Source organism: Otolemur garnettii, unplaced genomic scaffold, assembly GCF_000181295.1.
Source record: "Otolemur garnettii isolate 467f Iridium unplaced genomic scaffold, OtoGar3 scaffold00019, whole genome shotgun sequence".
NCBI classification, from domain to species: domain Eukaryota; kingdom Metazoa; phylum Chordata; class Mammalia; order Primates; family Galagidae; genus Otolemur; species Otolemur garnettii.
In genome coordinates, this window is record NW_003852414.1 from 20,515,045 (window position 1) to 20,540,450 (window position 25,406).

Genomic DNA, 25,406 nt, shown 5'->3' on the forward strand with positions numbered 1-25,406 from the left:
TCAGCCCCGCGCCCGCTGGGTCGGCTGCTGCCGGATTCCTCTCCCTCTCCCCGGCCCCCGCCCTTCCTGGGAGGCTTTTTTGGAAGAGAGCAGAGAGGTGGTAATAATAAAGTCACATGGAAAGAAAATGAAACACTTGGCAGTCCGTCAGATGACTAATGCAAGATGCTGGTGATGAATTTGCAGAGTGCGCGAGGCATCCATGTGTGCATCAAATTAGTACGTCGCTGCTCGGAATGGAAAGCGGGCCGGCTGTGCAGCGCCGCGCCGCCGATTGGCTGCCCACGCCGAGAAAAGGGCCGAGCGGGGAGGGGGCTTCCCTTTAAAAAGCGCATTGTTTCTGGGACCCAGGCACAAAGGGTTTAATTCAGGGAAGCAGAAGAGATCTCAGAATTGCCCGCTTTGTGCCGGGAGAGGGGTGGGGGGAAACGCAGCCCCACAAAGTTGAGTTCCCACTAAAGGCCGCTGAATATTTCAAATCTTTCACACTCCATAAATTGCTCTCTGTGTATCTGACTTCCAGATGTTGCACTTGAGTTCTAAACAATCACACGTTTGGGAGAGAAGAAAAAAAAAAAGGAACGTCTGCGTTTTCTTCTCTCAGCTTCAGTAAATATTTGGGGTGGATACAGAATACATCCAAAAGCCTTCACATATCTGCCTGCCTGAACACTGCTTCCAAAGCCCCCATTTGGAAGAGAGAGGAGAGAACGGTTATTTTGAGCCTGCAGTTCTAGTCACCATCATGCAATGTGATGGTGAAGACATTTCTTTTTTGTTTGCCACCCAACCCTGGAGCCAGAGTAAGCAGTGAGGCGGAACCTCAGCCCTTTTTGCCTACTCCCCTCAAAACATACCCTAAACCTAGGCTGCCAAATGACCCTGCAGCCCTGAGCTCCTCAGCCTGTGAACACAGAAGCAAAAAAGTCAAAAAGAAGACACGATGGCTACAGTGAACTCTAGCTGGCAGGTGTGATCTCCTGTAGCCTCAGTCCAGTAACAGTAAGAAGACAGAGGAGAGGTCTTAAGTAGAGCTGAGTTCCTTACTTGGCTAAAACAATAAAAAAAAATACCAGTGCACCTTAAATCTGCTGTGTGTCCAGGCTAGACTTGAACCCTTAAAAACCAAAAAGGAAGACACGGATGGTTAAAAAGCCAAAAACTTATGGAAAGGACAATGCAGAATTAGATGTGATCCAGGGAGAAAAACGGTGTCAATACTCCTGACAAGGTCCTGGCTTCATCCTTGTCTTCTACCACTTTATTTTTTCATCCTTGAGGTAAACAATCAGACTGTCTAACTTGAAGCAGTTTCGTTGTTTGCTCTAATCAACCTTATTGTTATAAAAAATGTTCTGCTGAATAAAATGTTGAGGACAAAATCTTCTTTCAACAATTTAGGTGCAATGCAGTGCTTGTTTATATATTAGAGCTGGATCGTTTATCTTGTTCTTCTGTACCTCTCCTTCTTTTTAAATCACTCTTTGAGAATTCGATAAACACTTTAACCTGAGGAGCTGTGCCTGGGGCAGGGTGGAGGTGGCAGGGCCCCGTGCACTATGGGATGCAGCAAGTCGAGGGCTCACAGTGTGGCAAGACCTCTTGGTGGGAGAGGAAGGCATTGTGGTCACTGCTGTTGACAATCAGCTAGAACGAGAAAAGGAAGGCACCCCCACGGTCTCAGCAACAGAAAACGGAAGTTCAAAACGGGGCTGTTGCCTCTTGTCTTTGCAGAGCACCGTTTCTTACAAAATGGAGGAGTTCGGGTGCAGAGCACTAGTCCTAATGTGTTAACTTACAATTCTACAGCCAGCATTCCTCTTTGGTGTTTCTCCAGGCAAGGAGCCATTTACACTTTCTCAAGACATGCAAACTCACCCAGAGGCAGCAAAGAAGGGAAGGCAGAGCCAGGGTTAGCCTCACACCCCTGGTTTTTGTGTGGATGGGTACCTATTTATTACCCCTCCCATCCGCCATCCTTCACAGATCCCGAGATCTCTCACCATCCTAGGCGGTGCAGTGAGGCAGTCTCTGCGTCCTGGCACCACCACTTCCTAACTGTGCTGCTCTGGGCCTCAGACCATCTGTAAAATGGGAACAAAGACTCAACCTCACAGAACAATGTGCTGAAGAGGGGACCAGCACAGAACAGAGGCTCTGGGCCAGCTGTTTCTGCTGCTAACTCCTTTGCATTTGTGATGCCCTTAAAACGACCATCACAAATGTACTTTTTGGTTCAAAATTTTCGTATGTAGACTCCAATACAATTCACATACTAAATAATAATAATACCCATCTTTCACAGAACATTCACATACCAGATAACACGGCAGGTGTTTCACGTTTTTATTCCTCGTATTAATCTTAAGAAAAAGCAGTGCTTTTCAGATGCCAACTCCTCAGAAATAAGTTCCTTTACTAAGATTACCAGCTTATAAATTGAAGTGCTAGACTTCAAATCTCACTTAGGCTGCTTTAAAGCCCGTGTTTACTCAGTAATCAACCAGGTAAGAGCGTCTGCACCTCCGCGGATGCCCTTCTCTCCACTCCCACACTCAGCGATGGGCGCCTCTCATCTACTCCCATGTCCTTGCCTGACTACCTGCTATTTTGCAAGTAACTGTTCCAAAGACTTGCATCAAGCACTAAAGGCACAATAATCCCTTCCTTAATTAAATCCAGTCATCTCTAGCTGTCACATAAATTAAAAACACCACCACCACGCCTTCCCAATCGAAAGCTTCTATGCAAAATAAGCAGTCCTCACCCACCAACTGCCCCAGAGTTGCTGAAGGCCACGCCCTGAACCCCCGCAGCTATTGCAACATTTTGGTAATCTCCATTCTAATCCACCCTGGCTCCTCCTCCTCTGGACTCCTAATTTTCTTCCTGGCTGATGCTCATTTTTAGTGGAGACTCAGTGACTTCCTTTGTCCTCATGAGGCTGTAGGCGCTGACACATCTGAGCAAGCCAGAAATTATGTGTTCGACAGTTAAACCTTTGGGGGCCGTGGAGAGCAGACTCAGTCTTCATAGAGAAGCAATTACTACGGGAAGAGACGCCCCAGGTCTCAGCAAAACCCTCAGGAAGACCTCCCATTTACGAACGTCTGATCCTGGGCTTAGGAAATTAGCCTAGTTCCCTTCTCTTTGCTCTCCAGCCGTCCTCGGCACCCAGCACAGTGTCTTTGACAGCGTTGGAATTTAGACTCAGCTCATATAATATTTATTGAGAGCTCACTCTTTGCCAGAAACCTCTGCCAAGTACTTGACGTATAACATGACGATGTGTCCAGCTGGAATCATTATCTCCCTTCTGGAGATGAAACAATGGAGGGTTATAGGAGTAAAGTGACTTTCCCAATGTCTCACCCCTAAGGAAAGGTGCCTGCAGAAAGTGTGGACAGTAAGACCTAAAGCCACTGTCACTGCCTCATGTTGCAGGAGTTGGGATCCTCCCAGGTGGTATCTCTTGTGGAAGCGGTGACCACCGCCAGGCCCGGGACACAGGCACATACATCTCCGCTGGCAGCTCGCCTACAAACTGCAACAAGATTCTGAGTGCCAATTCTGCTTGTGCCCTTGGCAAGGAGCCAGCCAGAAGGCTCCTCTAGGACAGATGCCGCACGGAATCCGACCACAAGTCAGAGAACACCATGCCAGCAGGCAGTGGGGGTGTCAGTCTCAGAGCCAAGGAGAAAATGTAATGATGTTTGGACAAAACAATGAGACTCCTTGCTTTTTGCTCTTAGCCCAGGCACTGACCTACTTCCCTACTTTATTTCAGAGTAAAAAGAACTAGATCAAGAAACCTATCTGAAACCTTCTGAGGTTTCTCTGAGCAGTAAATTATCACCAAAAATTGACAACAATTGACCCAATACCTTATTATTATTGTGACTACAATCCAGGACAACAAGGTTTTATAGGGCCCAGTGATTTGCAGTTTTCCATTTGGAGAGTGGAAACAAAACAGAAGATCTAATTCCACGGATAACTTTCTGTGTTATACTTCCTGTATCTATATAAAAGGAAGAAAGATGTACACAATGGCTATGAGAAAGGCCAAGTGGCTATAAACAATTATATTAATGCTGAAAGACACAAAATGCCACCTTCAGGATATATACTAAACCAAAACTATAGAGGAAGATGCCCTGTCTGGGAAAAACTTTGTCTAAAGGTAGCTAATCTCTCTGGAAGTTACAATCTTATTACCCTGATACTTGTGATTGCTCTTTCATTCCTTGGAATGGCCTCCATCAGTGCTGTCCAACTCTGTGCCATAAAGAAAAAGTTCTGTATCCACTCATTCCAATCAGGCAGCCACCAGCTACATGTGGCTACTACCGTGTTTCCCCAAAAATAAGATACTGTCTTATATTTATTTTTTCTCAAGGCAACACACTAGGGCTTATTTTCAGGGGATGTCTTTCTCTATGTGCCAAAATGCATGGCGCATATCTGCATAGCCACACCCATCACTAGGTCTTATTATCAGGGTAGGGCTTATATTTAACAAATGCATAGAAATCCTGCTAGGGCTTATTTGGGGGTAGATCTTATTTTCGGGGAAACATGGTAAGTACTTGAAATGTGATTAATGCAATGGAGGAACTGAATTTCGAATTTTATTTAACTCTGATTTAAATAGTTATAGATGCAAATATACTTGTCCTTTTTCTGTTTTTTACTGATCAGAAATGAGACTGACCTAAATGTATTACTTCCCACAAGTTTGTTTTGGAAAAGGAGGAACATGGGGCCAGAAAACATCCTCAGTGTTGGAGGTACTCAACAGTAGGGCAGCAGGGAGGGGGCTGGCAGGCCTGAGCACCTGTCCTGGGCCTGGCACAGTCCTGGGTCAGTTTAACTGTGCCCTCTGAGAAAAACTATGTGACAATTCTGTGCCTCAGTTTCCTCACATGTGAAATAAAGAGAAGAGTTCTCATCTGGCTCTTAATAATTACAGAAATTAATCTGTAATTATTTGGCTACGGTTTGAACTCAGATGCTGACTTGGAAAAGATGACTTAGATATTATAGCCAGCTGCCTGAAACCTTCATGGGATTCTTCTTCAGCGTGCAATTTATAGGTTGTCTCCCCAGAGTCACAGGTGACACAGCCTACAGGAGGCAGAGGTGACAAGGTGTCATTGACACCCTGGGGGCTCGGACGGGCAGTGAGTAGCCCTGGGCTCTGGGTGTGACCAGGGCACCACGTCTCTTGATCTCTGCCAACACTCCCCTCATAAACCTCAACCACAGCCTATCATTTCTGTCACCAACAAGCCTCTCTTTCAATGGGCTCCGGAATCATTTTTTAATATCACTTGTACTTAAGTAATAGCGCACAAGGAAATAGGCTTTGTTTGGTTATCACAGGAGACTGTCCAAGACCAAGCTGGGTCAGGCCTGGCAGCCCTGGCACGGAGAAAGAAGAGGCATGAAACTCACTAGTATTAACAGTCTTCTGTGTTGTCCATTCTGGTGTTGCTTATTATTTAAGAAGAGAGCTGTCCTCTCAACAGACTGGCAACTCGTTTAGGTGGCAACTCGTTCTCTGCTCTCTGGAGACTGGACTAGCCCCTCCCTTGGGGGGCTTGCTGTCCATCTCAACTTCCCTCAGCCTCTAGACTCAATCGAAGAGGAGTCTATTGCCATCCAAGCTAGAGCTCTGGGAGTCACATCTCTCTTCTAAAATGCACACTGCATGGTCATTGCGACAAAAGCTTCCAGCTTCTGGGACAGCCTTTCAACAGGGGGTGGTTTGCTGCTGGCCTGACACAGCTAAATCCTAACTTTGCTGGGACCCTGGGTTGCTGAAGACTGTTGGTAAATTTAACAGCACTCCCTGGATATCAGGTATGCCACCAATCAGACATGAATGGAAGAGGCTTCTGGGTTTACCTGGAAGGTACTGTTCTGTCTATTACACGTAGCAAAATCTATAGAGGCACAGCCATGGCAATGTCAGAATGAGGCCCCAAATCTGAAGTCAGATGGCCAAAGAATGGCTAGTGAATCCTCACGGAAGAGCAAGAGGAACCAGTCACACTCTAAGTGTCCAGAAGAGGCAAAGCCTTTCTCCAGTGGTCAAGTTGTGAATAAATTAACTGGAGCTCCTCGGAAGGAAAGGTCTAGTTACCTCCCATGTACGCACATGTTAATATGTTCATTCTCGTGCTTTGACAAGATTTTTTTAAAAATTCCTTAAAAGTGTGTATGACATCATTGCTATTCATAACCTACTGGGAAAGAACACACTTATGATAGGATTTTCTGGATTACCGGAGTGAGAGCTGAACCATGTTTAGTCACAGGTCTAAATGCTCTACGTCCGTGTGCCAGGGTCAAGTGTGGCTGTGACTTACAGGGAAACAAAGGCTCCCGCAGGAGAGGTCACAGGACGCAGGCATCTGGACTCACCAAGGAAAAAAAGGGAAACCTTGTTATCACCTTATCTCAATTTGACCACTATTAGAAAGCAGAGAGCTGGAAAACCCCCACACAGACGTGAAGGTGGAAAATCTGGGGAGTACCTGATGGCTGAGCATCCACAATACCCTCGCTGGGAAGGCAGCGAGGCCCTGGCTATCCAGGGGACGCCTGTCCTTCTGTGAATTATCAGAGATAGTTCAGCAGACTTCAGGGCTGAACAGGAGGGGTGCGCACAGGGGGAGACAGGTGTTTTTGGTGAAATTTTAGAGATGGCAACAGGAATCAAATGAGAAGGTTTATTGAGGGCTTCACGTTTCCAAAGTGCTTTAGGGGTACCCACGCTGAATCCTCTCCTCCCTAGCTGAGGTCAGCATCACCTTTCCTGCAGCTTCACCAAGTAACTCTTCTGGGGACCCCACAACATCAGCAGAAGATAGGGTATCCCCCCTGTCTGTCTTACTGGCCACTGGCTCAACACTGCCACATTTGCCCATTTGCTGTGACCAAGTAATTGGAAATAGGATGACTGAGAGAAGATTGGTTTGGCCGTCAAGTAACTAAGAAGCAAATCATTATAAAATAAAGACAAATGTCAGGCAAAACCCCACAGGGACCTGCACTTCCCACAATGAACTCTGACGTTTGACAAAAATGTCCTCCATCCGTAGTTCAGCAGCAAGGGACACACATCACATGGGCAAGTAGCACAAACACAATGCTTGTGTCTCTGCAGACCGGGTTTTAGTGGCCGTGCTTCTCAAGGCAAATAACTTCTGCTTTCACCACTGGGGAAGAATGTTTTTCCTGGACTTATTCACACAAGAAAGAGAAAGTGGTCAGGGCGAAGTCACGGTACTCTCCATTCACTGTAGAAACTTAGGTGTTGGACATGGACAATCCCCGTTTGCGGAATTTCAAACGCAAAAGAGGTTTGTTCTCACTAAGTCCTTCTCTTCCCTTCTCATTCTTACATAGTTATTGAAGACTTGACTTGTGTCAGACATGGTGTCCGGTTTAAAGGAGAGAGAGCTAAAAAAACATGTCATTTATGCCCTGATGCTGCTCAGAGCCAATTAGAAGAGATCAATATAAAACCATAATCTGATGGGATAAAGCTTATCATAGAGCAATACATCAGGGCCGTGGGAAGCCAGAGGCCAGGAACTCACTCGGCCAACGGGGTTGAGCGGTGAGCATTCTAAACCACACTGCATCCCTGTGGTTGTGTTTAAATGGAATTTGGGGAGAAAAATCAACGCCAAAGGGTAATAAGCTCTATCATTTCACTTAGTTGGCAATGTGATTAAAACAAAACCAATGTAGAAAAGGTGGCTCTAACCAGGCTGGGATGTTAGGGAAGGCACCCCGGACGCACGCACAGCTGCTCTTCCCCCAGGCCCCGTGCTGATCGTGCACACAGCCCCGGCAGGGACGGTGGTCACGGGTGCTCCTGCCCTTGCACAACGTGCGGGCACAACCTAGTCCTTCTACCTCTGCTCAAAACACTATACCCCAGGGCGGTGCCCACAGCACAGTGGGTAGGGCGCCAGCCACATACCCCAACGCTGGTGGGTTGGAACCCAGCCCAGGCCAGCTAAAACAATGAAAACTGCAACAAAAACTAGCTAGGCATTGTGGCGGGTACCTGTAGTCCCAGCTACTTGGGAGGCTGAGGCAAGAGAATCACTTAAGTCCAAGAGTTTGAGGTGGCTGTGAGCTGTGATACCACAGCACTGTACCCAGGGTGACAGCTTGAGACTGTCTCAAAACAAAATAAACAAACACGCCATACCCCGGGAGCCTCTTATGCAAAGGCTCTCCCACCTCCACTTCCCACTCCCCCACGCTGTGCTAACTCCTGTGGAGGGAGGGTGCCCATTCTCCTGCAGCCCTGTTACTCCCTACGACTCCTACATAAAGCACTGAACTTCCCTGTTTTTGACCATTCAACTCTGATTTGACAAAACACTCTAGCACTACCCCAAATTCAGCACTCCTAAAAATAATTGTTTCCTATTTTCTTCAAATTAGGTTTTGTGCTTAATTTCCCTGTTCTTACTGGTTCAAACTCTTTCCTCGCCCAACAGTCTGAGAAAAGGAACAGTGCCCTACGCAGAACAGGGGGACAATGCTGATTGGCTGATGGCTCTGACCACTTCCCTCCTCTGACTGCTGAACCTACCGAAATAATAATTAACTAAACCCCCAAATTAGGTACTTGGTGAAACTGTGAAATTCTTAAAAGGGATGTCTTACTCAGTCACCAATTCTATAAATAGAGCAGAACTGCTATAGCTGACCACCTCAAGTTGACCTAATTTTCATAGACCAGACATGCACCACATGTGAGTATCAGCACAGCAGGCCCAGTTCCTTACACTGACTAGTTTGTTACAGTCCCTTGGGCAGTCAACTTACAAAGGTTCTAGAGTATTTATGAAGTGACTGACAATCTAGGCATTTTTCAAAGAGTTAGGGATACAACGATGGGTAAAAACAGCCTTTATGGAGCTTATATTCTAGAGTTGGGCATCAATTTAGCAAAATAAGTATATCTTATAACAGATTAGAAGGAGATCATTTCAATGGAGGTAAATAAAGAAGGTGGGGTGGGAAGAGAGTGTTGAGTGCAGGGTTGCTATTTTAAACAAGGTGCTCAGGGAAAGACCTGATTTTGAAGGTTAAGTACAAGGCGCTGAACTCAGTTTCAGGATTTCCCCAGTATGTATCTTCTGAATGAACAGATCTAACGGAGCAAGATGTCTCAAAAGTTGTATAGATTAAAAGACATCATGGGACCTGCCAATGCTATTATAAAAGAACCAAGTTATCCCAGATATTACAGCTCTATTAAACACGACCGTCATTACCACTGTTACCAAGAAGTTACTGAGTCATGCCTGGTTTTCACTAAATGCTTGCTGGGTCCACTTGGCCCTGCAGAGCTGCTGTCCTAATTCCGGCTATCATCATCTTCCTAAATTACTGCAGAACCATCCCGTGAGCTTCCTCCTTTGGACCAAAGGACAAAGACTTCACTGACCTTTGAGCTTGCCTGGCATTCAGAACTCTATCTACCTTTCTGTTAAATATTGATTACCATTCATTATTCATTTTATCATCTATCAATGGCAAAATTTAATCTCAGGCTGGTCTCTTCTCAAGTCGCTTCTGGCCTCCCTTTTCTTGGTCACAAATAACGTGTGATCAAGGAATACAAGTGACGTGAAATGCCAGGCTAAGGAATGCGGCCAGGGGCACGGAGTTTGGAACAAACGCGCTGGAGATTGCTCACGCCACTGTCTCCTTCCACTGATCTGGAAAATCTAAAGTTGACAGTAAATGGAAACTAATTACATCGTGCTAATGATAGCAGTTTAGCTCTGCAAACAACACATCCACTGGTGAAGAAGGATACGTACTTCCGCAGACTAACAATACGAGGTCTGAGTACATTTTTTCTGATAATACCTTTGAATGCCTATGCTCATCAAAAACCAAAAATAGAGGTAAGAAAAAAAATGATGTCATAGTAGCCAAAACATACGTCACAAAGCTCTACCCTGATGTTTATGCCCTTTGAGTCCCTTGGAGAGTTCCTCAACCCATTCCTCAAAGATTTCTCATTTTCTGCTGGTTCTTCACAACCCTGATCTTTGGTATTTCAAATCCAAAGAGATGAGAAGTACAAGCAAGAGGGAGGACTGGAAATCGGTGGGTCCCTGTAGAGACAGGGACATACAAGAGGGCCTGAAAGAGCCCAGCAGTGGAAAGTCCCCTGATACAGGGACGTCTCCCTCCCCAGGAGTACAGCACAGTAATTCATCTGTGTGACCACACACTTCCCTTATCTAAAGGGTCACATTATGGGCAATAAATTCTTCTTAAGGAGGCTGAAAAATATACGGTTTATTGTTATTGTTTTTCCTTAAAAACGAGACAGTAAAGAAAATGGGTACCTCGAAGCAGCACCTTCCAGCTATATGACCGAATGCGCGGCTCATCAGACCCACTCGTGCCTCAGGGATGAGCTCAGATGTTACTTTCTCATTTCAACCCAACAACTTATTAAATGTTAGGATCTGTGTACTATCTAATTTGTTGTCGTAAAATGCAGCAACTGATTTTAACTAAACTCGTCAGCTTTGTCTGGGTTAACTTTTACTAAATATTCTGCTCTGATTATCCCTACCTGTTCATGTTTGTGTTGTTCTGCTGAGAGAAATGGGGGTGACGGATAGAGGGATAATTTGTTCCCCTATGGGAGTCCGTTTTTCCCAAGTGAATAACGTGTTGCTGATCTACAAACTTTAATTCTTTCTCTTCAAGACATCACAAAAGATGACCACTGAGGTTTAAAAACTGGAAATAAAAGGCCTGAAACAGACTAGGATACAGCTAAATGGACTAAGTGTGAATTTTCTAGAATCTTGCTGTCCAGGCACAAGGAAAGGCAATCAGATGCTCTATACTAACTGCACTAAATTCCTAGACAGCAGTCCATGGCACCTGCCTGATAGTCTGCTTATAGAAATTTGCAAAAATAACAGAAAAGAACACTGCCAAGAGTGTACGGCCACTGAAGATGACTTCCAGAGTTCCACACAGGTCAGCCTGTTGGGTGTGTTTCCCTCTGATGTAAAAGTAACGTTTTGTCATGCACATACCACATACCAAAGGCAAGGTCTAAATGACATTCTACCTTGCTAGTTTTTAAATCCCTAAATTACACGTCAGATGAAATCAATACCAAATGCCACGTTTTGATTCAGAAACCTATAGGTCCTCTCTCTCTTCTCTCTTTTATGCTCATAATGTCATAAATTCCACTTAGCATCTTAAATCAGCAAGGACAATAGGCTTTGACATTTAATTTGCTTATTTCTTAAAACACGCACCACCAGATATCACCCCCTAAACAAATAAGAATAAAAATAGGATTATGTGCTAAATTATAATGGATGTTATTCTAAGAAGCTGAATATCATTATATCGAAATTCCCCATAGTCGATTTTTTTAAGCCATTTCTTCATTTTTTTGACACTACATCTGGCACAATGAATACAGATGATCATGTGTTTATATATCTGTCTAACTGCCTTTCCCAAACACAGCCAGATGGAGTCTTTCAGAATCAAATTAATTTCAGATTAATTCGCTCTGGACCCACTCCAGTTCCATGACTCTTTGCTTTGAGGCACCAACCAAACGGATGTGAAGGCATCGACTTGAAAGAGCACAGGTTCCTCGAGATCAAGGGGGAAAAAATAGCATGATTCTGTGGCAAACTCCCCCCGCCCCCAAAGAAATCATTCAGGTATTGCAAGCTGCCAGTTCAAGGACTGATCAACATTTCATAGTGTCAAAATCATCCAGGAAGAATTTCCTTTTGGATCTACATAAAACCGTGGTTAATTTTACATCCAATCTTCACCATGCCTTGAGATGAGACGGTTCCAGTAAAAATTAGTGTCCTCATTAGTGACACCACAACGAGGGATGTGATGGTGAATTTGCCACATAAGCAGAGTCAAGTTTGACCTGTGACACAAGAGAGTTAATTCTAAACACACCAAGTGCGTGTTCACCGTTGCTAGCTGTAGCTACTTGAGTAAGTATAAACAAACGTAGCCGGGCTTTGCATGCTGTCAATCTTGCTGGATGCCTTTATTATCGTACTTGTTTCAATTGCAATTTGGGTTTCCATGGAGACACAACAGTCAGCTCTAGAAAATTATAAGATAAATGTCAGGCAGTGATAACGGTGTTAATGAAGCTCTGGTGACAAGCAGCTCTGTGCTTCCAATAATAAGCCTATTTTTCATTAGCATATGTATAACCTGTCAAAAAAACCAGGAAAAGAATATTAAAAATTAAATATCTATCTCTATTTGCAAGAGATGGGGGGAAAGACCCCTCTAGAATGGCCTAGATTTGGTGGGTCAGCCTGAACAAGAAAAATGAAATGGCTAGTTTCTTGACAAAATTAGGCAGCAGTCATGGCCCAGCCTAAAACATGCTTTAGCTGACATTCAGAAATGCCTCACTTCACCCGGTCATAAAATTTTTTCTTAGAATGTGGTCCAGGTAATCCGGTTTTGTTCCTTGAAGTGAAGAGCTCAGCTCACTAAGTCTGAGCAAGGCGTATTATAAACTTCAAAGACATCACAACCAACCTCAACTGTGGACTGATGTACCCACAGCTTCCCCTCTGCTCCGGGCTTCTGGATGACTCTAATGAGATCTCCAGAATTGAGAACCGCCCTGGACTATTCTATAGCCAAACACGTGCCACCGAAAATTCAGGTCAGAGAAACTGGCAAGCCTGACAACAGTTACCCAAGTCGGATGCGTTCTAAAGACACGGGTTGAGATTATGGAATTGTGAACTACAGTAGAGTTCAAGGGAAGATTCTGCAAAAAGAAACTGAAGGACATGAATTGCCTTTTTTGGGAGGAAAGATGACTAAGGAATGAAACAGAATTTTATGTTTTGTTCAAGAACTTCCTTTAGGATCCTTCACTGAAAGGTTAAAAGCATAAGTTAAAAATAAATCGAAAGGGTGGTAATTCTGCAAGTCAAAGCCTCTCCAAAAATACAAAAGATAGACCTTTATGTATTAGCTGCTCTGCAGAGTGCATGCTATTTGACCTTGTTGCCATGGTCTCCACTATTATTTAAGTCATTCCTGTACATCTGTTCCTTCATTTATTTAAGGGCTGTTTACAAATAACTGTGCCAGGCACTGTGTTCAGAACACAGTGATGAACACCATGTTGCCCCTTTCCGTAAATTTCTCATTGTTTATTAGTTTGTGCAACCTGAGGTCTTAAACAAGGTATCGAGATGTTCCTTTCTTTCTGTACAAAGTTTAGTTCACTGCGAAGTGATTGCATGAGTCTTTGGGGGCAAAGTAACTAACTCTCTTGGTTATAATGCTACACTAGGAATGAGCTGAAGTCCTTTCCCCCTCACTTATTACTACTTTTTGGGTTTTCTTAAAGACAAGGTCTCACTGTGTTGCCTAGTCCGGCTTTGAACTCTTGGGCTCCAGCAATCTTCCCACCTCAGTCTCCCAAGTAGCTGGGATTACAGGCACACCCCCATAATCCCCAGCTAGCTCTCTTGACTCCTTTCTCTAAACTTCAGGAAGAAAACTAATGGGACTCAACCCCAAATTCTACAATATAACTGGGCCATAGTGCTTGGATAGGACATTTTAGTATGGCTTTTGAAGAAACTACAAGTTCGGCTTGGCGCCTGTGGCTCAAGTGGCTAAGGCGCCAGCTGAATACATCTAAGCTGGTGGGTTCAAATCCTGCCCGGGCCTGCCAAACGACAATGATGGCTGCAACCAAAAAACAGCTGGGCATTGTGGCAGATGCCTGTGGTCCTAGCTACTTGGGAGGCTGAGGCAGGAGACTCTCTTGAGTCCAGGAGTTGGAGGTTGCTGTGATCTGTGATGCCACCGCACTCTATCCCCAGGGGGATAGCTTGAGGCTCCTGTCTCAAAAAAAAAAACCAAACAACAAAAAACAAAAAAACCCTACAAGTTCTTGTTCTCCATAAAGGATTTTGTTTTCTCTTTAGAATGTTCTCGTGTAATCTGTCTGTGCAGATTGCCCAAGGGCTGCTTCCTACATAGAGAGGTGAGTATTTTCCATGCTGACATGATCTGGCACGACCAGAGTGAGATTCAGAGGCAAGGGAGAAAAGAAGGAATGGCTTAAATGAGATGCTCTCATTTTTAGACGACAGAATATACTACTTTTTCCTAAGAGCCCTTACCTACATTCTCTCCTCCCTGACTCAGTTTACCATGTAATCTAAAGACCCAGAGAACTCAAGTTAGGGTTTGGTCCAAAATAACTGCCTCTGTTCTCCCTTTAGTTTAAGTCTAAAATGATTTTTCGAGTCCCTCCTGGCCAAGCTGGCTCTCGAAAGACTTAAGTTCCATGCTGTGGCTCATGGCTATCCACGGGATTCCCTGTGTCTAATTTCTGACATGTCTGCAGGGGCAGTAAGCTGAGAGAGACTCAAGAGTTCAAAATGCTCTCCACCTCTCTCAACTACAAGGAATTCATACAGCTTTGCTGTACTCCGCCTGTACAACAATTCAAAAACACACCCAAACTATCAACAACAACAAAAGCCCATCACACCAGCACTTACTCTCAGGACCCCTGGTCTCCTTTCCTGTTATCCCACCCACGGAGAAACTATTCAAGCACACACCCCAAACCCAACATGTTAGCTCTAAGATTCTTTAATGGGACCAAAGTGGAGTGGTAATCTGAATCCAGAGAAGAGTCATAAGGTTTAAATTTAATAACTACTTGGACTATGGGACTTGAGACTGGGAACTTTCAGTTGTAGACTAAGGCCTAATTCCACCTTACGAAAAACTGGGTTAGAGCAGCTGTGGTCATGGAAACAAAAAGATAATATACAGCGCGGCTTTCTCACCAACAACTCTAATCAATCAAAGAGTCTCGTCCTTTTAAGAACTTTTTTTTTTTTCTTACTGAGACTCATTTACTTCTGCACCTGTTGAAACTTTTCATGATCGCCCATCATTCTTGACAGGTGCTAGGGAACTGAATCCTGAAACCCCAAATCACCTGCCATTACTATTGCTGGTATTTTTTTTAAACTATTGGACTAATTATGGTTATTTTTTAATCGCAACACAAAGCATATTACTATAGTTCTTCAACGTGACAATGACAGCTCTAAACTGGGGCAACCAAAATTACAATCCTAATTTTCTGGCACGGACAATGTTTGCTCGACAGATTCCTTGAAGAGAAGGGACCTGGACAAGAGGGAAATAAATGGATCATCACCTAAGGAAGCAAACAGACTATCGTCTAAGGGTGGCACAGCTTCAACAGTGAGTTCAGAAGTGAATGCTGACGACCAGTGGGTGCCCAGGGCTTTAGTTGCCTCCCTGTTGTTTGGTGTGGGGACGGCTGACCCCACCTGCTGTCCTCAGCACAGGCAGTGCTGGGAAGACGGGAACCTCCAAGTTGAAAGGCATCGTAAGCGCCTTGTAGATTTTCGGTCTGTATGATTGTTTCTATAGACAGTTTTATATAAACAATCAAACCGGACATACTGAAGTGGAATTCCCACATCAACAGAGTTATTAAAATATTACGACGGAGGAAGCTTTTCCAAAACAACGTGGAATAGATGGCAAGTTCCTCTGGGATTTAGGATGCAGGGTTCATGTCTGTGCGGGAAAGGGGTGACAAAAGTCACTACGCCAAATGACAAAGATCACAAACTACAGAAAGCACGACACCTGTGCTCTTGCCTTCAGCTCCCGGTTTTCTTAGGGGGAAAAAAAAATCCGCCCCCCCACACCCATCCAGGTCTGACTGAGGGAAAACAACACTTTTTGGAAAGCTTCAGGTCTTACGTTACGTAAGACAATAAAAACAACAATTTGAAACAGGAACGTTAACTGCTGTTGAACATGGAAAGCTCACCAAGTGCAAGATGATGCACGAGTATTAAAAACCAATTCACACTGTGACACAAATGATTTTAATTCCCCTCACAGGTTCACATGGGATCAATTCTGGAAACCACTTTTTCCCTGGGGAATTTAACTGCGTGAGCTTCTCGGACCACGGTATCATGAATATACATGTTTAGCCACAGAAAGCTATTAGGACATTTGGAGATCGTATCTGAACGAATGCCTGGAGACAGCGTATTTGTACCCAGGGCGGACACAGATGAGGAGGCAACTTCCCCTCTACATACCCACAACGACGACACACACCCTTTGGGATCAGCTTGCTTTGGAGGCTCCCGTACGTGGGTCTCACCAACGACCCAGACAATCGTACCTCCACAGACAGCGCGGCAAGGTCCCACCTCCGCACACAGGGCAGATGAGGGGCCGAAGGAAGGAGGTGAGAACGGAGAGTGACAAGATGTGGCAATCAGGGGAACACCAGTAGTGTCCTCGAAAAGCGCAAAGCCTCAGGTTTATTTTGGACACAGCTTCCGAAGATCCCATCTCCTCTGGCCATGGGGCCCATATTTACACGCAGTATATTTACACAAAAGACCTGTTCTTCAGGAATTTTCACCTAGATAACGTATCAGATAAAGATCTGTCAATTCAGCTGTGTGGGAAAATAAAATTCTACCAGCTGATGAAGGCAGGGGATCTCCTCAACATACATATCAATAATTTAGCTGTGGGTGGCAGGACTGGGCTTGAGTCAGGAGGAGGTTACTCTTCTAAATGGGTTACAACTCGTGATAAACAGGTTGTAGCTGGGAGGCAGCTCCCCTGTTAACCCGGGGTGATGAGATTTACCGAGGCAATTTTTAATTCACTGACTGACCATTATCGACAGGTTAGGAGGCTTGTTCTGTTTGGCTTGGTGGTTGTTACTTTTGAAGACCACAGTCAATAACAACAGGGGCAACTAGCTTGGCTGGCTGGAGGAAGATATGCTGTGTCTTCCTCCTTAATTAACAAAAACATTCAAAACCCTGACAGGGAAGAAAAATGGTGAAATAAATTATAGAGCCACTTACGTATGAAACCATACATTATTAAAGCTACTCTGAATGGGTCCTTAATCTAAATAAAGATGGTCATTTTAGGAAGCCAAGGTGTCTCAAGAATGGGAAAGAACACAATGTTATTCTGACCCAAAGATATGAAAGGGGCGCTGCTTTGCCAGCAGCCAGCCCGAGTATCCAACTGCCCTTGACTTGTATTAAAAACTCATGTACGTCTCTAACACTAGATGAGTTTTGGCTTCAATTATTTACAGCCCTGGATTTCTGTAGGTTAAAGACAGGAGGAAGAAGCACACCGGACAAAATTCATTTGTAATATTTACACTTGGCCTCCTCGTCCAGACCAGTCAGCAAAAGCAAATGCCTTCCTTTCTGCGCTGTGTAAATGAAGGCAAGGACTACCTTTGCCTTCACGGAGCAACACAGGACAGCTTAGAGTTCCCACCGTTGCTAAAAATACTCATTATAGCTAGGAAAAATAGAAGACCCCCTTCCTTATGAAACCAAGCCCTCACTCGACACATGCTGCTTTCACTGCTGTTAAACTTCCGCAAATAAACAAGCACGCTTACTACTGGCAGCTCTGATGCTCAGCTCTCATCCTCTTTTAGTGTAAAATCTATTCCAACTCATGTGCACGGTTTCACGCAGACCTTCAGGCCTATCCTCATTCTGATGTGTGGCTCTCTAGGGGACACAGAAGCCTCTGCTGCCACTGCACCATCCCTCCTGCTGGGAGGAAGGAAATCGTGCCTTGTGTGTGAGCCCAGGCCGGCTCTGCTTGGCAGTTTTACAGACTTGCGGTCAGGTGTTCATGAAAACAGATTTCCAAGTGACACGGTAATACGCAATCTCAACTCTGTGCCATGGAGATAATTATACTGAGAACAATTTCCTCCCAACAAAATCAGCAAACCCTGATTATGTATGTTTCTGTAGCTCATGTTCTAAATTCGACACAGGAGAAATTCACTTGCCTTGCATATGTTGCCACGTGATTAGGAAACACTGAACCCAGTCATTTTAATAGGCTTACCCTACTTAACAAAAGTATCCTGGTTTATATGCAGAGGAGCCACACTCAAAAAAGCTTATGGGGACAAGCTCAGCACAGCCATCTTATTTTTTAATGACTGCAGAAGCTCTTGGGGCTCATCATATGAAAAGAAACAGAAAAGGAGGGAAGTAGCCCTGGTTTTTAATTACTTCTACCTCTAGATCTAACTACCTTAAAAAAAGAGTTCTTTAAATATTTAGAAAGAAAGCGTAAATGCAAGCCATTGGATTTGTCCGACCACCAGCTTCCTGGCCTTACCGCAACTGCTACCATCATGATTTCCAACTGAGAAATCATACAAGGCCAGAGCTCATGAAAAGCTCCCCAAAGTATCACTGTTCACAAAGATAAAAACCTGACAATTCCAAGCAGTAGTTTCTCCAGAATCCCTTCACCTCCTTTTCATTCCCAAGGTCACCCCACCACGTGTTCTTGTGCCTAAGCAGAGGGCCTGGTATGTACCAGAGTGGGTGGGGAGGAGGATGGAGAGATCGATCAGATAAACAAACAAGATACAGTCATCTGTCTCTTAGTACAGGCGCGGATCTCATTCTAATGACTTCTAGTAATTTTTATTAAGGCATCATGCAATCTGAATACCAATTTGGATAACTACATTTACCAAATCAGCTCCATCCTCTTCTTTCAAATAAACACATCCATTCTGATCTCATTCTGTCATCACATGCCATGGCCTCAGGCTGGCTGCCAAACCGCCTTATTTTTCACCTAAGTTATATCAAGGCGCTCACAGATAACACTCTGTGGATAACAGACCCACTTGGGGATGTACAGCTGAGGGGTGCGAATGATGAGCTATCTGACAACCTGGGGGTCAAGGTGCCTCTGGCCCCATATGAGAAGAATCCTGAAAAGGCCTCTTCAGTTTTAAAGATTCATTATTTAGGAATGCAGGTAGTGACGATTCACAGACAGAGCATGTGGACATCAAGGGAAGGATGAGACGGGGTGTAGAGATCCGACCATATTCTTCCCAGTCCGCCTCATGTGTCATTCCCTCCCAACCAGCTACGGATGCGTCACCAGACAGACAGCCCAGACAACAACAAAGTGGGAAGGGAAAACAAAGTTCCTTGTTCAGGTTGTAACAAAAATATCCTCCCCCCTTTTTACTATGAAAGTTGGTTTTATGCTGAAAGCTACACCTGTTCATTACCTGCTCATTACCCGCCCATTTTATTTCACGGACTATGCAGAGATATGGATATATTCTGTGTTTTTACAAAAGATACCCCAGTAAAAAGCTTGAATTACGCTTTGTGTTCTTTTGGAAAAACCTCTTACAAATGTGTGTAAAATACTGCTAACAAAGTACCATTATTTAAATAATTGACTCATTCATTAAAATGAGTCTATAAAACACTATGAAATACTCCTAGGAAATGTAAATAAATGGGAAAGAGGGAGGGAGTGGATACTGGACAGACTCAGTTCCCAAATCCCAGCTCTGCAGTTTTCTTGCTGTGTAATCCTCAGTGAGGGGCACAGAGTCCCTTATCCTTTAGGTTGCGAATGAGTCTGAAGGGGGCTCTCTGTGCTGTTGTAAGTATTTAATAAGATATTTCACCCAACATTCCCTGGGAAGAGTACAGGGATTCTCACGGGGCTCTCCAATTTTACATAAAGTAATATGCAGGAAATGGAAAAAAGAGAAAGTTTCCATAAATAAGGAATAATTGTTTCTCATATAATGTAAACAACAGTATATAAAAACTGCCTTTCAAACAAAAACGACGCGGCCTGACATGATCCCAAGCCCCCAGAAAGCTAAAAAAGCTTAATTAATATTGATAACGATGCTGAAGGAAGAAAAATAAATTAAGCAACTTCTTGTTTATCACAGAGGCCTGGCTGGGTTTTTCTCAAAGCTGTTTGTCTTATTTGTGGCTGGTCCACATTCAGGTTGAAGCAAGTTCACTTCACTGTCTCTGGTCATAATATGCAGCCCCTCCCTCACCACCCCCAGTTCCTGCCTTCCGAACCCCCACCCCTTTTCAGCAGCCGACTGGAGAACAGATTTCCCAGAGCAATTCTATCCTTTACTATCCCCACCCCACCACTCGGCTCTGCGCAGTTTTACCTGATTCTCATATTAAATGTAATCACTCACCAGGCAATCGTGTTTTCAAACAGGGGAGTCCACATGCAACCTGCCATTACTTGCTTGGTCAGCACCAACCCGTTTGAGAGACACTCATGAATCTGGACGCTCCCGCAGACCCATCGGAAGCTCAGCCAGCTCTTTCAGCCACACATAAAAGTATCTCTGCCACACAGATGCCTGAGACTCATTTACAGAGCAATTACAGAACTTGAGCAGCAGCAGTGTTTTACATTTGTTCTGTTTCGTATTTTTAGCCCGGGCTTTTTCCTTTCATGGATTATGGTAAATACAACATTTGCTTCCAGAATGTGGGACTTGCTGGGATCATAAAGGAAACTGCATAACAAGCAGATTACCTTTGGCTATTGCATTAGAGGGAGGCAGACAGTTACACGATAAGTGGCTGGATTTAGTCATATTCAAATTCTATTAAGCCGCCTTGCCTTCGACATACAAATAAACAAGAGAGTCCTGGAGTGCATTTTCCACTCTCCGCTGCCCAGTCCGGGCTTCACTGGGGGAGCTTTCAACAAAAACACAGCCTATTTTTCTCTAAGTTTGCTCCTGACGTTCCCTTCATTTAACATGTTATAATCTGCTTTGTCAACATCGAGTAAACACAGGAAAGAGCGAAGTTAAATAAGCACTTTAATTTTACCGGAGACTCACACGACGTCCGTTTTATGGACCCACACGGTAAACATTCGGCGTGGCGTCCAGAGCAGACGGCATTCCTCACCAGGTGACATTCCTTGGGACGCCACACCCCATGACTGAATCTATGAACACAACATCCAACTGCTATTTGAAGATTTTGCCTAATTGCCCCACTACATAAATCACCGTGAGCACGAAGGCCCATTTTTCTGCCCTCCTTTCTTACAAGCCTGCGGCTTCACTGACCTTGCCATAAATTAGTGAGATACCGAGTCCTAAAAGCAGAGCTGCGAATGTCTTTCATAGGCAATTACTGGGAAACTTTGTTCCAACATTATGAAATGTGGCATTTTCACTAGATAACAGCCATATTAAGCACACCAACCAGAGGCACTGACAGTGAACTTGGAAAGAAAATGTAACATGCGGCAAGGGACTGACTGCAGAAATGCCACAAGTTGCTTTCCAGGCTGGCAGTGCACGCTATCATTTAAAGCACTGTCTGCTACAAGCCTGTGCATGTTACTGCTTAGTTCTCTTTTATGAGGAGTAAGGTAAAAACATTTTACCACTCCTAAAGGTTTTTGCCAAAAGTTAAGTACAGCCTTTGAAGAGAAATATATTTTACTAAAAGATGACAATACCTGCAAAGATGTATCTAGACTTCCAAAGGTAAATGTTCGGTCAAGCACTGCAAAGGTTAATGCAAGTTCTAGACTAGGACTGATGCTATTGGTAGGGTTTTTTTTTTTTTTTTTTTTTGAGACAGAGCCTCAAGCTGTCGCCCTGGGTAGAGTGCTGTGGCATCACAGCTCACAGCAGTCTCCAACTCCTGGGCTCAAGAGAGTCTACTGCCTCAGCCTCCCAAGTAGCTGGGACCACAGGCACCTGCCACAACGCCCGGCTGTTTTGTTTTGGTTGCAGCCATCATTGTTGTTTTGGTGGGCCTGGGTTGGATTCGAACCTGCCACCTTAGGTGTATGTGGCTGGCGCCCTAGCCACTTGAGCTACAGGCGCCGAGCCGGTAAGGTTTTGGAATGAGGATAATAGTACATAAAATATCATCGGGTGTGTTAAACCCTGTAGGAGCCTGAAGTTATACACCTTAGTTATGCGAGAGATTACAAATAAAGGAAGAGGAGGGAAAAATGCCAGAGAACTTCCGACTAACTCTGCTAGGGTGAAAATCATTCCAAATGTAGACCCGCTAATGCCCAGCAAGGCCTGCGGGGTCAGCGAGCCGGACTGGAACGTTACCCGAAGTGAAAATCGCAAGTGTGGAAGCCTTAAGAGCAACGGCAGAGACCCTGGGACCCAAAACCACGTGAATGGGTTCTTCTGCTCAGTTTCTAGCATTTTAAGAGTTTGCAGATTTCTCAGTACATCAGAATCGTGATGATTAAAAGCAAAATACTTGATTGAACCAAATTTCACAATTATGAAGAGATGACACAAATATGGGTAAGAATTGGCGGCCCACGGGAAAACATCTCTGCCATCTCCAACACTGAAGGGACGGAAGAGTGGCGATCACAGGGCATAAAAGGCAAAAGGACAGAAGGGAAGAAGCCTGAGGGAAGTGAGTCCCAGAGGAAGTGGGGCACCCCTTGGCTCTCCCCCGGTCTCTTCCTAACTCCCTGCCCTCACATCTTACCAGCTTGTTCATTCCACAGACCACTGCGGAGTTCCTTTTTCTAAATACAGTAAGAATATTTCTCAGCTCCTATGGTCACAGAACCCGTATAATTCATCTTAACTTTTCAGGATAACTCATATAATGTTAATCTTCACTCTGAAGCTGTTCTTCACCATTGAATCCAACGGATAAAGCTAGTTTCCCCCCTATTTCTCCTGTAAGAACCCCCAGGCACAAACTCTTATTTATCCTGGCCTGTCTGCCTCTGGGCATTTTTTCATTTCCTTCTGTACCCCAGAATTAGCTTCCTCATTAGAACGGACTTCCACCAACAAATTATTCATTTGTCGGTACAGTGGTCAATGCTTCTCCAAACTCACCACATAGCTCTTGTCTATATAAGCTACCTGATGAGTAACCACATGCTACGCAATCTCACGTATTTCCATTGTGTACAAGTGCCTGATTATGGTGCTGCTTAACAGGTGGGACAGAATGGTGCAGTAAGGAGTCTCATGCTTAGGAGTTATGTCTCCACTGGTAATAAAGATAGAGCTGCAGTACCTGGCATCATCTGGGCTACGATTATTCATTAATAAAATGCAGTGTAAAATGTGATAGATCACAGCTTTTATAAGGATTAAAAGAGATACTGCACGGAAAGTGCTCCCCATGCTATTAAAACACTATATACTGATACGTTATATCTTCATCTTTCTTCCCAACTAGACTCTACCTGTCTTGAGGGCAGTACCGGGTCTACCAGTCATTTCACTTCTCGAGGCGGACTGCACGGACCAGCAGCTGAATAAAAATGCCATGCCTGATTACGATGCCCTTCAAGGTTTAATGGCCAAGGACTTGAGGACCCACGGCTGCTGTTTTTGTATTCCTCCCCACTGCATGGGTGTCTCGTCTGGGCCACATTAATGCATTTTCCACTTGGCTCCCAGAGGTATCTTCTAAGAATGTAAATACGCCTCTGTTGCTCCAGCCCTGAAAATTGTCTGACGCTCCTTTAGATTATCTTCAAACTCTTCAAAATGATCAGGGCTTTGCAGCTGGCCTGTAGCTAGTTCTATCGCCTTGGTCCTACCATGCTATTTCCCCAACCCCACTGCCAAGTCTCTGCTCCATTCATATCTGTCCACCCACTGGCCCCCGAATGTGCCTAACTCATGCCTCCACTGACCTCTACTGCGGGACTGCCCCTTGCCTCCAACTGTTTAGCCAAATCCTATTTCACTTCAAAGCCCTTCTCTGAACTCTCCTCCTCCATCTCGTAAGCACAGATTAGGGAGCACCATGCTAGGACCACACCTCCACTTGCATGGCTTAGACAGTGGGGAGGGGAGGGGGTTAAGCACTCAAGATTTTCCCTCCCCAAGCTCAGCATATTGTCTGGCACGAGACGAGTGTTCAAAAGTGTATACTGGAATGAATGATCAAGAGTAAGTGGGAAAAAGTCAGCGACTCTTGCAATGCAGGTAAGCCCTATGTATTATTGCTGAAAGTTATTGTAATTTAACAAATGTGAGGGCATTTCATTTCAAATAGCTGAATTTGTATGATCCAAGGCAAATAGAACTCAGTATTTGGTACATTTCTTTTTTTTTTGTTTGTTTGTTTTTTGTTTTTTGTTTTTTTTTTTTGAGACAAAACCTCAAGCTGTCCCCCTGGGTAGAGTGCCGTGGCATTACAGCTCACAGCAACCTCCAACTCCTGGGCTCAAGCGAGTCTCCTGCCTCCGCCTCCCAAGTAGCTGGGACTACAGGCGCCCGCCACAACGCCCGGCTATTTTTTGGTTGCAGCTGTCATTGTTGTTTGGCGGGTCTGGGCTGGGGATTTGAACCCGCCACCTTAGGTGTACGTGGCTGGCGCCTTAGCCGGTTGAGCTATAGGCGCCAAGCCTATTTGGTACATTTCAATGGACCAACATGCTTTTTCATGATGAAAAATTTACATGGTCATAAAATGCAATGCGGGTTCTTTAAAAGAATGAAAAAACCATGGGGCGGATGAACGGGAAACGATTCCATGCCCACGGTGTTTCAAAAAGAAGCATACCAGGGAGGCAAAATGGGCCACTTCAAAATCAAAAGATGACGTCTAACAGAATTCCTGTCCCCAGGTACCTATGCCTATCTAGGAAAGAGTAAAAACACACTAACAAGAGTTTTTTAAAGGCGAGTTTAATATTATATATGTCTATTAAAAAAAGATATATTTTACTTTGAGTTTTACTTTAAGTGAAACCCAAGAAACTCTTCTAACCTTCTGAATAATAATACAGATGTGATGACATTCACTATGGCTTAGGTGACACTATTCCCAGGGGAGATGATGGCAGAATTGGGGTTTTGTTGGCATCATTTGAGGAGTGTTTGGTGAGCAAAACAAAACCGAATGATGAGGCCTGTGTAGGGTGCGAGGAATGGAAAATGGGGTAAAAACCAAGTATTTGCAGAACCAGAATTTAGGAACATGATTAAGGCAAGTAATCAGATTTGGGGGGTAAGGAAGGGAGAAGAGAGAGATAAAGGATTTTTTTTTTTTTTTTTTTTTTGCAGTTTTTGGCTTTGGCCGGGTTTGAACCTGCCACCTCCGGTATATGGGGCCGGCGCCCTACTCCTTTGAGCCACAGGCGCCATCTGAGAGATAAAGATTTTAAAGGTTTTACCCAAAGGAGCCACTAGACTAATAATGTGAAGACATACATGTTGACTGCACTGAAATAACTTAAAAGCTTGGATGACAAGTAACTTCTTCCTTTTGGGTTTCATTTTTACATCAAAAAAAAAAAAAATCACCATCTACATGAAAGTTTCATCCCCAAAAGCAACTGAAATATTTATACGAAAACATTAATAAGCCCCTTTTATTTTTTTTTTTTTTTGAGACAGAGCCTCAAGCTGTCCCCCTGGGTAGAGTGCCGTG

The 25,406-nt window shown here is 44.4% G+C and overlaps 1 protein-coding gene across 4 annotated transcripts in view; it reads right to left on the reverse strand.

The window, feature by feature from the left end:
- Nucleotides 1–25,406, reverse strand: part of CELF2 (CUGBP Elav-like family member 2) — a 315,417-nt gene that overhangs the window by 160,597 nt on the left and 129,414 nt on the right. The window lies entirely within an intron of this gene.